Genomic DNA, 14691 nt, shown 5'->3' with positions numbered 1-14691 from the left:
CAACCACCCCGTGTCCCCCCATACATTTTTGGGGGGGCTGCCTCTTCCGTCGTGGTCACGAACCCCGGTGTCGTCGTTGCTCCCTCGCTGCTTCCGCCTGCTTCCCCAGCAGGCTTTCGTGTCTTGCCAAGACTTCCTCCCAAATCCAGGATATTCTCTCCTCGACCTCCTCCAAAGACCAGGATGCCATCTCCTCCCAGGCATGCTGCTTGGTCCAGTTGTCGGACGAAGGTGCAGCATGGTAGGCCTACATCTTACCTTATTCAAAACACACCGAAAAAAACAACACATACAAGCTAAACATCACAGTACCAAAACAAGATCCCACAAACTATACAGTGCCTTGCGAAAGTATTCGGCCCCCTTGAACTTTGCGACCTTTTGCCACATTTCAGGCTTCAAACATAAAGATATAAAACTGTATTTTTTTGTGAAGAATCAACAACAAGTGGGACACAATCATGAAGTGGAACGACATTTATTGGATATTTCAAACTTTTTAACAAATCAAAAACTGAAAAATTGGGCGTGCAAAATTATTCAGCCCCCTTAAGTTAATACTTAGCGCCACCTTACTGTAGCGCCACCTTTTGCTGCGATTGATGCTACAACTATAACACCAAACTTTTTTCAAAATTATCTACATAATATCGACAGAAACACGGCAAACGTTGTTTAGAATCCATCCTCAAGGTGTTTTTAACATATATATTCGATAATATATCCATCGAGGCAATTGGTTTCTCATAAGTTGCGATTGGGAAAATGGCTACCTCAGTATTTTACGCAAGAGACACCATGTGGGAGACACCATGTGTCCACTTGCTATATATGGTCCCTTACGGCTATTCTTCAATGGAAATGCGTAAAACGACGTCACAATGCTGTAGACACATTGGGGAATACGTGGAAAATGTAAGCTCATTCGTAGCTCATTCACAGCCATATAAGGAATCATTGGCATGAGGCGGTTTCAAAAGATGCGGCACTTCCTGGTTGGATTTTATATGGGTTTCGCCTGTAACATCAGTTCTGTGGCACTCACAGACAATATCTTTGCAATTTTGGAAACGTCAGTGTTATCTTTCCAAAGCTGTCAATTATATGCATAGTCGAGCATCTTTTCGTGACAAAATAAAACGGGAACGTTTTTCATCCCAAAATTTTAATAGCGCCCCCTAATGCATAGTTGTCCGCTCAAGAGGAAGCTTCTCACTGTAGCCTGTGCCTGTAATCTGTTTCAGGTTATTAATCAACATACCAGGCTGTTTACAAACACTACAGGAACAAGATCATGCACATGTATTGGTCACATTTTTACTAATACTGTAGAACTTTGTTCTAAAGCTGTATCCATACCCATTTGATGCAGTGATCACAATATAGTGGCTATATCCAGGAAAGCCAAATCTCCAAAAGCTGGGCCTAAAATAGTGTATAAGAGATCTTGCAAAACACTCTTGTGGATGATGTTAAGAATCATCTTAAACATGTTTGTTTGTCTGATGTAAATTAAGACGGATCATCCAGACTCTGCACTTGATGAATTTATGAAATTGCTTCATCGAATCATTGATTAACATGCACGGAATGTTAGAACTGTTAAGGCTCCATGGATTGATGAATAATTGAAAAATTGTATGGTTGAAAGAGATGGGGCAAAAGGAGTGGCTAGTAAGTTGGTGTTATGTACTTGAGTGAAGACCCAAAAGCGGTTTAACAGAAACAGAGTTCTTTTAATGAAAAAACAGGAATGGCATAGATCCTCTTCCGACGTTGTCAATGGCACAATAGACTACCCGCAGAGAGGGCGACAAATGAAACATAAAGTCCCTGTGATGAATAGCTGGGTAGCGGCGACAGGCTGCAGGTCGCTCTGGGTCGGTGCGGGTCACAGAGGAACGGTGGTAGCTGATCACACGTAGCAAATGATGAACTGGACACGGTGCAAACAAAAGATAGTTAGTAGTGTACAGGATGCACCTGCCAGGCAGACTCCGACAGGATAGGACTAAGAGGAAGCAAACGAGACGATAGCTTGCTTTTGGCATGAGAAACACAAACGAGAATCTGACACCGAAAGATTCAGGAACAGAGAGAGAAATAGAGACCTAATCAGAGGGAAAAAAGGGAACAGGTGGGGAAAGGGTGAACGAGCTAGTTAGGGGAGATGAGGAACAGCTGGAGAAGGAGAGAAAGAGAAGGTAACCTAATAAGACCAGCAGAGAGAGACAGAGTGAAGAGAAAGGACAGGAACAGACATAATAAGACATGACAGTACCCCCCCCACTCACCGAGCGCCTCCTGGCGCACTCGAGGAGGAAACCTGGCGGCAACGGAGGAAATCCTCGATCAGCGAACGGTCCAGCACGTCCCGAGAGGGAACCCAACTCCTCTCCTCAGGACCGTACCCCTCCCAATCCACTAGGTACTGATGACCACGGCCCCGAGGACGCATGTCCAAACTCTTACGAACCCTGTAGATAGGTGCGCCCTCGACAAGGATGGGGGGACGAGCGGGGGCGCGAAGAACGGGCTTAACACAGGAGACATGGAAGACCGGGTGAACGCGACGAAGATATCGCGGGAGAAGAAGTCGCACTGCGACAGGATTAATGACTTGAGAAATACGGAACGGACCAATGAACCGCGGGGTCAACTTGCGAGAAGCTGTCTTAAGGGGAAGGTTCTGAGTGGAGAGCCATACTCTCTGACCGCAACAATATCTAGGACTCTTGGTTCTACGCTTATTAGCGGCCCTCACAGTCTGCGCCCTATAACGGCAAAGTGCCGACCTGACCCCCTTCCAGGTGTGCTCGCAACGCTGGACAAAAGCCTGAGCGGAGGGGACGCAGGACTCGGCGAGCTGAGATGAGAACAGCGGAGGTTGGTACCCGAGGCTACTCTGAAAAGGAGATAGACCGGTAGCAGACGAAGGAAGCGAGTTGTGGGCGTACTCTGCCCAGGGGAGCTGTTCTGACCAAGACGCAGGGTTACGAAAAGAAAGACTGCGTAAGATGCGACCAACAGTCTGATTGGCCCGTTCGGCTTGACCGTTAGACTGGGGATGGAAGCCGGACGAGAGACTGACGGAAGCCCCAATCAAACGGCAAAACTCCCTCCAAAATTGAGACGTGAACTGCGGGCCTCTGTCCGAAACGACGTCTGACGGAAGGCCATGAATTCGGAAAACATTCTCGATAATGATCTGAGCCGTCTCCTTAGCAGAAGGGAGCTTATCGAGAGGAATAAAATGAGCCGCCTTAGAGAATCTATCGACAACCGTAAGAATAACTGTCTTCCCCGCTGATGAAGGCAGTCCGGTGATAAAATCTAAGGCGATGTGAGACCACGGTCGAGAGGGAATGGGAAGCGGTCTGAGACGGCCGGCAGGGGGAGAGTTCCCAGATTTAGTCTGCGCGCAGACCGAACAAGCAGCGACAAATCGACGCGTGTCACGTTCCCGAGTGGGCCACCAGAAACGCTGGCGAATGGAAGCGAGCGTACCCCGAACGCTGGGGTGGCCGGCTAACTTGGCAGAGTGGGCCCACTGAAGAACGGCCAGACGAGTAGGAACGGGAACGAACAGAAGGTTCTTAGGACAAGCTCGCGGCGACGGAGTGTGAGTGAGTGCTTGCTTTACCTGCCTCTCAATTCCCCAGACAGTCAACCCGACAACACGCCCCTCAGGGAGAATCCCCTCGGGGTCGGTGCAGACCTCAGAAGAACTGAAGAGACGAGATAAAGCATCAGGCTTGGTGTTCTTTGAGCCCGGACGATAAGAAATAACGAACTCGAAACGAGCGAAAAACAGAGCCCAACGAGCCTGACGCGCATTAAGTCGTTTGGCTGAACGGATGTACTCAAGGTTCCTATGGTCAGTCCAAACGACAAAAGGAACGGTCGCCCCTCCAACCACTGTCGCCATTCGCCTAGGGCTAAGCGGATGGCGAGCAGTTCGCGATTACCAACATCATAGTTACGTTCCGACGGCGATAAGCGATGAGAAAAAACGCGCAAGGATGGACCTTGCCGTCAGAGAGGGAGCGCTGAGAAAGAATGGCTCCCACGCCCACCTCTGACGCGTCAACCTCAACAACAAACTGTCTAGAGATGTCAGGTGTAACAAGAATAGGTGCGGATGTAAAACGATTCTTGAGAAGATCAAAAGCTCCCTGGGCGGAAACGGACCACTTAAAGCACGTCTTAACAGAAGTAAGGGCTGTGAGGGGAGCTGCCACCTGACCGAAATTACGGATGAAACGACGATAGAAATTCGCGAAGCCAAGAAAGAGCTGCAGCTCGACGCGTGACTTAGGAACGGGCCAATCAATGACAGCCTGGACCTTAGCGGGATCCATCTTAATGCCCTCAGCGGAAATAACGGAACCGAGAAAAGGGACAGAGGAGGCATGAAAAGTGCACTTCTCAGCCTTCACATAAAGACAGTTCTCTAAAAGGCGCTGGAGGACGCGTCGCACGTGCTGAACATGAATCGGGAGAGACGGTGAAAAAATCAGGATTTCGTCCATGTAAACGAAAACAAAAATGTTCAGCATGTCTCTCAGGACGTCGTTAACTAGTGCCTGAAAGACAGCTGGAGCGTTAACGAGGCCGAAAGGAAGAACCCGGTATTCAAAGTGCCCTAACGGAGTGTTAAACGCCGTCTTCCACTCGTCCCCCTCCCTGATGCGCACGAGATGGTAGGCGTTACGAAGGTCCAATTTGGTGAAAAACCTGGCTCCCTGCAGGATCTCGAAGGCTGAAGACATAAGAGGAAGCGGATAACGATTCTTAACTGTTATGTCATTCAGCCCTCGATAATCCACGCATGGGCGCAGGGACCCGTCCTTCTTCTGAACAAAAAAACCCCGCTCTGGCGGGAGAGGAGGAGGAGACTATGGTACCGGCGTCGAGCGATACAGACAAATAATCCTCGAGAGCCTTACGTTCGGGAGCCGACAGAGAGTATAATCTACCCCGGGGGGAGTAGTTCCCGGAAGGAGATCAATACTACAGTCATACGACCGGTGTGGAGGGAGAGAAGTGGCCTTGGAACGACTGAACACCGTGCGCAGATCGTGATACTCCTCCGGCACCCCTGTCAAATCACCAGGCTCCTCCTGTGAAGAAGAGACAGAGGAAACAGGAGGGATAGCAGACATTAAACAGGTCACATGACAAGAGACATTCCAGGATAGGATAGTATTACTAGACCAATTAATAGAAGGGTTATGGCGAACTAGCCAGGGATGACCCAAAACAACAGGTGTAAAAGGTGAACGAAAAATTAAAAAAGAAATGGTTTCGCTATGATTACCAGAGACAGTGAGGGTTAAAGGCAGCGTTTCACGCTGAATCTTGGGGAGAGAACTACCATCTAAAGCGAACAAGGCCGTGGGATCCCTTAACTGTCTGAGAGGAATGTCATGTTCCCGAGCCCAGGTCTCGTCCATAAAACAGCCCTCCGCCCCAGAGTCTATCAAGGCACTGCAGGAAGCAGATGAACCGGTCCAGCGGAGATGGACCGGAAAGGTAGTGCAGGATCTTGAAGGAGAGACCTGAGTAGTTGCGCTCACCAGTAGCCCTCCTCTTACTGATGAGCTCTGGCTTTTACTGGGCATGAGGTGACAAAATGACCAGCGGAGCCGCAGTAGAGACAGAGGCGGTTGGTGATTCTCCGTTCCTTCTCTTTGGCCGAGATGCGGATACCCCCCAGCTGCATAGGCTCAGCACCCGAGCCGGCGGAGGAGGGTGGCAGTGATGCGGCAGGTGGCAGTGATGCGGAGAGGGGGGCAACGGAGAACGCGAGCTCCTTTCCACGAGCTCGGCGACGAAGATCAAACCGTCGCTCTATGCAAATAGCGAGAGCTATTAAGGAGTCCAGGCTGGAAGGAACCTCCCGGGAGAGAATCTCATCCTTAACCTCGGCGAGGAGACCCTCCAGAAAACGAGCGAGCAAAGCCGGCTCGTTCCAGTCACTAGAGGCAGCGAGAGTGCGAAACTCAATAGAATAATCCGTTATGGATCGATTCCCCTGACATAGGGAAGACAGGGCCCTGGAAGCCTCTTCCCCAAAAACAGAACGGTCAAAAACCCGTATCATCTCCTCCTTAAAGTCCTGATACTGGTTAATACACTCAGCCCTCGCCTCCCAGATTGCCGTGCCCCACTCACGCGCCCGTCCGGTAAGGAGAGAAATGACGTAGGCGATGCGAGCTGTGCTCCTGGAGTAAGTGTTGGGCTGGAGAGAAAACACCACATCACACTGAGTGAGGAATGAGCGGCACTCAGTGGGCTCCCCAGAGTAACACGGCGGGTTATTGATCCTGGGCTCCGGAGACTCGGAAACCCTGGAAGTGGGCGGTGGATCGAGGTGGAGTTGGTGAACCTGTCTTGTGAGGTCGGAGACTTGGGCGGCCAGGGTCTCAACGGCATGTCGAGCAGCAGACAATTCCTCCTCGTGTCTGCCTAGCATCGCTCCCTGGATCTCGACGGCGGAGTGAAAAGGGTCCGGAGCCGCTGGGTCCATTCTTGGTCAGATTCTTCTGTTATGTACTTGAGTGAAGACCCAAAAGCGGTTTAACAGAAACAGAGTTCTTTTAATGAAAAAACAGGAATGGCATAGATCCTCTTCCGACGTTGTCAATGGCACAATAGACTACCCGCAGAGAGGGCGACAATTGAAACATAAAGTCCCTCTGATGAATAGCTGGGTAGCGGCGACAGGCTGCATGTCGCTCTGGGTCGGTGCGGGTCACAGAGGAACGGTGGTAGCTGATCACACGTAGCAAATGATGAACTGGACACGGTGCAAACAAAAGATAGTTAGTAGTGTACAGGATGCACCTGCCAGGCAGACTCCGACAGGATAGGACTAGGAGGAAGCAAACGAGACGATAGCTTGCTTCTGGCATGAGAAACACAAACGAGAATCTGACACCGAAAGTAGCAGGAACAGAGAGAGAAATAGAGACCTAATCAGAGGGAAAAAAGGGAACAGGTGGGGAAAGGGTGAACGAGCTAGTTAGGGGAGATGAGGAACAGCTGGAGAAGGAGAGAAAGAGAAGGTAACCTAATAAGACCAGCAGAGAGAGACAGAGTGAAGAGAAAGGACAGGAACAGACATAATAAGACATGACAGTTGGACTCACATCTGACTGGCTGACTTACTGCAAACTGAGAAATGAGGTGACTAAACTCAACAAAAATAAGAAGAAACTGTATTATGAAGCCAAGATAAATGACATAACGAATGATTGAAAAACACTTTGGAGTATTTTAAATGAAATTATGGGCAGAAAGACAACTTCAACTCCATCTTTCATCGAATCAGATGGCTTATTATTTACAAAAGCATTTTATTTTGAATGATTACTTGACAAAGTGGACAAACTTAGGCAGAAAAGGCCAACAATGAAGACTTGTCCTCATGCATTAAAAAAAAAACTAATAATGAAAGAAAAGCATTGTAAGTTTGAATTTTGTAAAGTTAGTGTGGGAGAGTTGGAAAAATTATCATTCCAAAATCATGGTCAATAATATGGAGTTGTTTACCCTTTTGCTGCTATGACAGCCTCCACTCTTCTGGGAAGTATTTGCAATAGATGTTGGACCATTGCTGGGGGGACTTGCCTCCATCAGCCACAAGAGCATTAGTGAGGTCGAACACTGATGTTCAGCGATTAGGCTTGGCTCGCCGTTGGTGTTCCAGTTCATCCCAAAGTTGTTTGATGGGGTTGAGTTCAGGGCTCTGTGCAGGCCAGTCAAGTTCTTCTACACCGATCTCAACAAACCATTTCTGTATGGACCTCGCTTTGTGCACGGGGTCATTGTCATGCTGAAACATGAAAGGGCCTTCCCCAAACTCTTGCCACAAAGTTGGAAGTACAGAATTGTCTAGAATATCATTGTATGCAGTAGCTTTAAGATTGTCCTTCACTGGAACAAGGGGACCGAGCCCAAACCATGAAAAACAGCCCCCTCCTCCACCACACTTTACAGTTGGCACTAAGCTTTGAGGCAGCGTTCTCCTGGCATCCCCCAAACCCAGATTGTTTCATCGGACTGCCAGATGGTGAAGCCTGATTAATCACTCCAGATAATGGGATTCCATTGCTCCAGAGTCCAATGGCGGTGAGTATTATAATTCTCCAGCCGACGCTTGGCATTGCGCATTCCGATCTTAGGCTAGTGTGAGACTGATCGGCCATGGAAACCCACGACTCTCTCTATAAACTGATGTAATTTTAGACCCTGACCTCTCAGTAAATATTCATATGTCATATGTCATAATGTGTGATGATAAGAATAATTTCTTGTCCAAAGTATCTGCCTTTGTGTATGCAATCCTTACAGGAATTGAACCCACAACTTTGCCACAACTGAGACACACAGGACCACACCACCTAGTTAAAATGGTTTCAGCATGAATCTGAAGAGACATCTTGTGGTGATGGTGAGACAATGACAACTGTTGGGAATTACCGGTTGGTCTTAAAAAAAATACAGACTGTGTAAATTGCATAATGAAACACTGGGTGGCGCTAGATCCTAATCTTAAAATGGTTTTGCTTAAGTACTTCAATGCGATCAAATAGTATTAACGCCTGAAATAAAAATACTTCTAGCAGTATAGCAGTATTATTAGGGACAGCATTGGAGGCGTCACCAACATTTCATAACATTCAGGGATCAGCTCCGAAGACCAGGGGCTTCACCTTTAAAATATAGCACTGCGTGCATATCATCTTATTTACGGGTCTGATAAATATTTAATATCAGGCTTCTCTGACACTGACTTATTGAGATCTATAAATAGAAAGGCCCAGTCTTAAATGCAACTAATAGCATAGGCCAATATGAGGAGGAAATTCAAGTCCACCAACTTTCCAGTGGCACTCACTCATCCAAACAGTTTTCTCCTGCTGTTGTATTTTGAAATATTGTGGAAGGCCTTTTAGCTGCTGCCTGCTGTTCATTGACAGCTGTTTGTTATTTGCGTGCAGGCTGCCCAATTGCAGGCTTCCCAACTGTAGGCCTATATGAGCTCCTGATGTGAGAGAACATTTATTTTTTAAAGAAGCTACTGATCCTCTGTTGCTAAATTATGCTCTCTGATATAGAATGTTCAATGATTTCATGTATTTCTGTACTGACTTCATTTTATAATTTTGCAACTGTATTGCAATTTATTCTGCAGCACTTCCAACACCCATTTCTGCAGCTATGTTTTCTTCCATGCAGTGTGCTCTTCCCAAGCCCAAATAATCAACAGTTCATATTATTACTTTAATGGATTGTGGACAGTAACACCATATGAGGTCATTGCGTAGGTAGGCCTACTGTTACGATAACATTTAAAATAAAATAAGTGGCCTACAATTTCAAGAGTATTGGAAAGTTCAGGAAAGCATCAGGGAAGCTCATTAGGTATAGGCAATATATGCCTAGTGTGTGTGTAGAGAATGTCTGCATTGCTTTCAGTTACTAAACTAAGGATCATGAGCACTCAACTTAACTGAACCAACATTTTCCAGCCTAATTGTAACCAAATCTCAATACCGAGATCTGACATTGATTGATTTATCAAGACAAGTTCCCATGCTTGTCTCAAAGCAGCTTAATGGCACTGTCCCTATCAAAACGGTGCTGAAATTACCATCTAGTAGACCACATATGGCAATTGCTATATACTTATTATAACGGTGGGATGACTTTGGGAGTTTCACGTAACCACGGCTCTATGAAGTAAGTGGGGCATTCACCTGACAATTAGTTTCTTTACCCCATCGTAGTAGTGCAAAAGATTTGGGGCTGAACCAAAAGCCTGGTCCTGGTGATGGTCCTGGAGAGCATATGTATATCATTTTACATGCCTATTATATTGTAAAATGTGAGAGCGATATATCTAAGATGTATGCATGAATGCATTTATCCAAGTAGCTTTGGATAAAAGCATCTGGTAAATGGCATATACTGTATATTATGAATGATGATGAACAGTACCTTGATGGTTGCAATTTGGTTTATTGAACACCTCATATTTACAACCTTGGCTAAATTGTGTGGCCTGGCCTGGCCTTCATTGCCCAGTGGATGACCGGATTCCTCATTTCTGATCTACAGTGCATTCAGAAAGCATTCAGACCACTTGAATTTTCAAAACAAGTTTGATGTTACAGACTTATTCTAAAATGGATTAAATTAAAAAAGTTTAAAAAATCATCTACACACAATACCCCATAATGACAAAGCAAACAGGTTGAGAGATTTTTTTTTATTTTTTTTTTTACAAATGTTTATATAAACTCAGCAAAAAAAAGAAACGTCCTCTCACAGTCTATGGGTTAATTTTCAACAAACTGAACGTGTAAATATTTGTATGAACATAACAAGATTGAACAACTGAGACATACACTGAATAAGTTCCACAGACACGTGACTAACAGAAATTGAATAATGTGTCCCTGAACAAAGGGGGGTCAAAAATCAAAAGTAACAGTCAGTATCTGGTGTGGCCATCAACTGCATTTAGTACTGCACTGCATCTCCTCCTCATGGACTGCACCAGATTTGCCCGTTCTTGCTGTGAGATGTTACCCCACTCTTCCACCAAGGCACCTGCAAGTTTATTTCTGGGGTGTAATGGCCCTAGCCCTCACCCTCCAACAGGTCCCAGACGTGCTCAATGGGATTGAGATCGGGGCTCTTCTCTGGCCATGACAGAACACCGACATTCCCGTCTTGCAGGAAATCACGCACAGAACAAGCAGTATGGCTGGTGGCATTGTCATGATGGAGGGTCATGTCAGGATGAGCCTGCAGGAAGGGTACCACATGAGGGAGGAGGATGTCTTCCATGAAATGCACAGCGTTGAGATTGCCTGCAATGACAACAAGCTCAGTCCGCTGATGCTGTGACACACCACCCCAGACCATGACGGACCCTCCACCTCCAAATCGATCCCACTCCAGAGTACAGGCCTCGGTGTAACGCTGATTCCTTCAATGATAAACGCAAATCCGACCATCACCCCTGTTGAGACAAAACCGCAACTCGTCAGTGAAGAGCACTTTTTGCCAGTCCTGTCTGGTCCAACAACGGTGGGTTTGTGCCCATAGGCGATATTATTGCCAGTGATGTCTGTTGAGGACCTGCCTTACAACAGGCCTACAAGGCCTCAGTCCAGCCACTCTCAGCCTACTGCGGACAGTCTGAGAAATGTTGGAGGGATTGTGCATTCCCGGGGTAACTTGCGCGGCTGGCCTCCCTGTAGCGCTGTCTTAGGCGTCTCACAGTACGGACATCGGCAGTCCTCATGCCTCCTTTTTTATTTTTTATTTAACTTTATTTATTTTAATAATTTTGAATTGAGACATGGATTGTGTATGTGTGCCATTCAGAGGGTGACTGGGTAAGACAGGATATTTCAGTGGGGAGGAGACAGGTTAAAGAAGGATTTGTAAGTCTTGAACTGAGACATGGATTGTGTATGTGTGCCATTCAGAGGGTGACTGGGTAAGACAGGATATTTCAGTGCAGTTGAAAGGGGTATGGTAGTAGGCAGTGGTGCAAACTACTTAAGTAAAAAATACTTTGTAGTACTATACTTTATTATTTATATTTTTTGACAACTTTTACATTTACTTCACTACATTCCTAAAGAAATTATGTACTTTTTACTCTATACATTTTCCCTGACACCCAAAAGTACTTGTTACAGGAACGTGGTCCATTCATGCACTTATCAAGAGAACATCCATGGTCATATCTACTGTCTCTGAAGTGGTGGACTCACTAAACACACATGCTTCGTTTGTAAATGATGTCTGCGTGTTGGAGTGTGCCCTTGGCTATCCATAAATTAGAAAAACAAGAAAATTGAGCTCTCTAGTTTGCAGCAACGCTGCTGTGACAGTTTCCTGTATGTATTAAGAATGGTCCACCACCCAAAGGACAACCAGCCAACTTGACAACTGTGGGAAGCATTGGTGTCAACATGGGTCCTGTGGAATGCTTTGGACACCTTGTAGAATCTCTGACAAATTGACTCTGTTCTGAGGAGAAAAAGGGGGTACAACTTAATATTAGGAAGGTGTTCCTAATGTTTTGTACGCTCAGTCGGGCGGTTGCAGATGGGTTATTAGCAATTAAAGGTAGGTTCGGGTGAACAAACAGCTGACCCGCACACCACTAACACACACACCACTAACACGCACACCACTAACACGCACACCACTAACACGCACACCACTAACACACACACCACCAACACACACACACCACTAACACACACACCACTAACACACACACACCACTAACACACACACACACACCACCAACACACACACACCACTAACACACACACCACTAACACACACACACCACTAACACACACACACACACACCAATAACACGCACACCACTAACACGCACACCACTAACATGCACACCACTAACACGCACACCACTGACACGCACACCACTAACACGCACACCACTAACACGCACACCACTAACACACGCACACCACTAACACACGCACACCACTAACACACGCACACCACTAACACACGCACACCACTAACACGCACACCACTAACACGCACACCACTAACACGCACACACCACTAACACACACACACCACTAACACACACACACCACTAACACACACACCACTAACACGCACACGCAGGTTGTCTGAAGTCGCTGTAGGTTCACTGTCTGTGTTCCTGTGTCAATATCCTCTTTCTTAGGTGTTTGAATAAGTGTATCATTATTTCCTGAGTGTTTTCTCTGGGGCATAGCACCCAATGTATTACATCTCTAGATTACAGACTCCCACTCTTTTCTGTACTTCTGGCTGTACAATTTTGATTGAGACATGTTGATTGATGCTGTAAGTTCTGTTCAAGAACCAACATTTGTGACCAACTACATTCATTGGGTTTGGCTCATCGAACCAGTACGACTGCTACTGCAATGATTTGCAATTTGCTGAAATTGCTGCTGCTGCCCCCCCCCCATGCAAAGAACCTTTAAAACAATGTATTTATCTGAACGTATCAAAATACTACAGTGGATGATGCAGATGGGGCAGCTTGATGGGGGCTCGGAACAAAAGGATGAGAGGAAGGCTGGAATGAGAGAAACAAGAAAGAGCAGGATGAACTTTTTTTTGGGGGGGGCGCTATGGCACAGGAGCTCGGCAACAAGGTGCCCTTCTGCCCCATGGTGGGCAGTGAGGTCTACTCTTCTGAGATCAAGAAAACAGAGGTGCTAATGGAGAACTTCAGGAGGACCATAGCGTTGCATATTAAGGAGACCAAGGAGGTGTATGAGGGGGAGGTCACAGAGCTGACCCCTGTGAGACAGAGAACCCCATGGAACCCCATGGTACAGGAAGACCATCAGCCATGTCATCATCGGACTGAAGAGCGGCAAGGGCACCAAGCAGCTAAAGCTGGACCCCAGTATTTATGAGAGCCTGCAGAAGGAGCGTGTGGAAGCGGGAGACGTCATCTACATGGAAGCAAACAGTGGCGCCGTCAAGAGACAAGGTCGGTGTGACACATTTGCCACAGAGTTTGACCTGGAGGCTGAGGAGTACGTGCCGCTGCCTAAGGGGGACATCCACAAGAAGAATGAGATTATCCGAGACGTCACGCTACACGACCTGGATATTGCCAATGCTAGACCACAGGGAGGTCAAGATATCCTGTCTATGATGGGACAGCTGATGAAGCCCAAGAAGACCGAGATCACAGACAAGCTGCGAGCTGAGATCAACAAGGTGGTAAACCGCTACATTGACCAGGGTGTGGCTGAGCTGGTCCCTGGGGTGCTGTTTGTGGACGAGGTGCACATGCTGGACATCGAGTGTTTCACCTACCTGAAATTGCTGCTGCCGTGCCCGAGCTGAGCGCCTTCTGCTAACGTTACTCACAGTGCACCTTTGAGCCAGGCACATGTGTTGTGACTGAGTGTGTGACAGAGAATTGTGTTTGTGTCATTTAGAGGGAAAATGTGTGCATTTTAGCGTTTGAGTCACTATTCACAAGTTGCTAAAAGTTCCAAATACATTTTTTAAAAGTAGCTAAATTTGTTGCTAGGTGCTGTTTAAAAAAATGTTGCCAGGGTAGCCTGAAAAGTTGCTAAATCTAGCAACAAAATTGTTAAATTGGCATCACTGCTTCACCGCCCGCGGCACCCAGCCACCAGCTCATAGCGTGGCTGCAGTTCCCGCCCCCTCCCGCTTCACTCGCACTGTCCTTGGTAGCTATGTGATGATGTGTGTGTTTATATGGGATTATCCAATTGGGAAACATTAATCAAAATGAATCTGCCAATTAAATAATTTGATTTTTTTATGTTATATGTGATGAAGACGATTGGTGACTAAGGCAGTAGCCTGTAAAGTTAGCTAGCAACTACTAGTGGATATCATTTTCACTAAAAGTAATCTATAGAGATGTGAAACCATTTGCTATAATGTCTCAGAGACAAAAACGACCAAGAAGAGAATATTTAAAAAAAAACAATGGGAAAAGAGGCACAATCTCTAAACCAAAGAAATTCGCTGGTGAAATGTATCAGTGGGCAACAATGTCCACCAGCCGGTGTGGAGAATGACCAGCCTACGAGGACAGGCCATTCATTCGCCGAGAACGACGAGCCCCTGCTCGAA

The 14691-nt window shown here is 46.7% G+C and overlaps 1 pseudogene; it reads left to right on the top strand.

Annotated features, from left to right (window-relative positions):
* The first annotated feature begins 13196 nt into the window (after nucleotides 1–13196).
* LOC135557145 (ruvB-like 1) lies at nucleotides 13197–13926 on the top strand (annotated as a pseudogene).
* Nucleotides 13927–14691: the final 765 nt, after the last annotated feature.

Source organism: Oncorhynchus masou, chromosome 16, assembly GCF_036934945.1.
Source record: "Oncorhynchus masou masou isolate Uvic2021 chromosome 16, UVic_Omas_1.1, whole genome shotgun sequence".
Lineage (NCBI taxonomy): Eukaryota > Metazoa > Chordata > Actinopteri > Salmoniformes > Salmonidae > Oncorhynchus > Oncorhynchus masou.
This window is presented reverse-complemented; position numbering and strand designations above follow the sequence as displayed.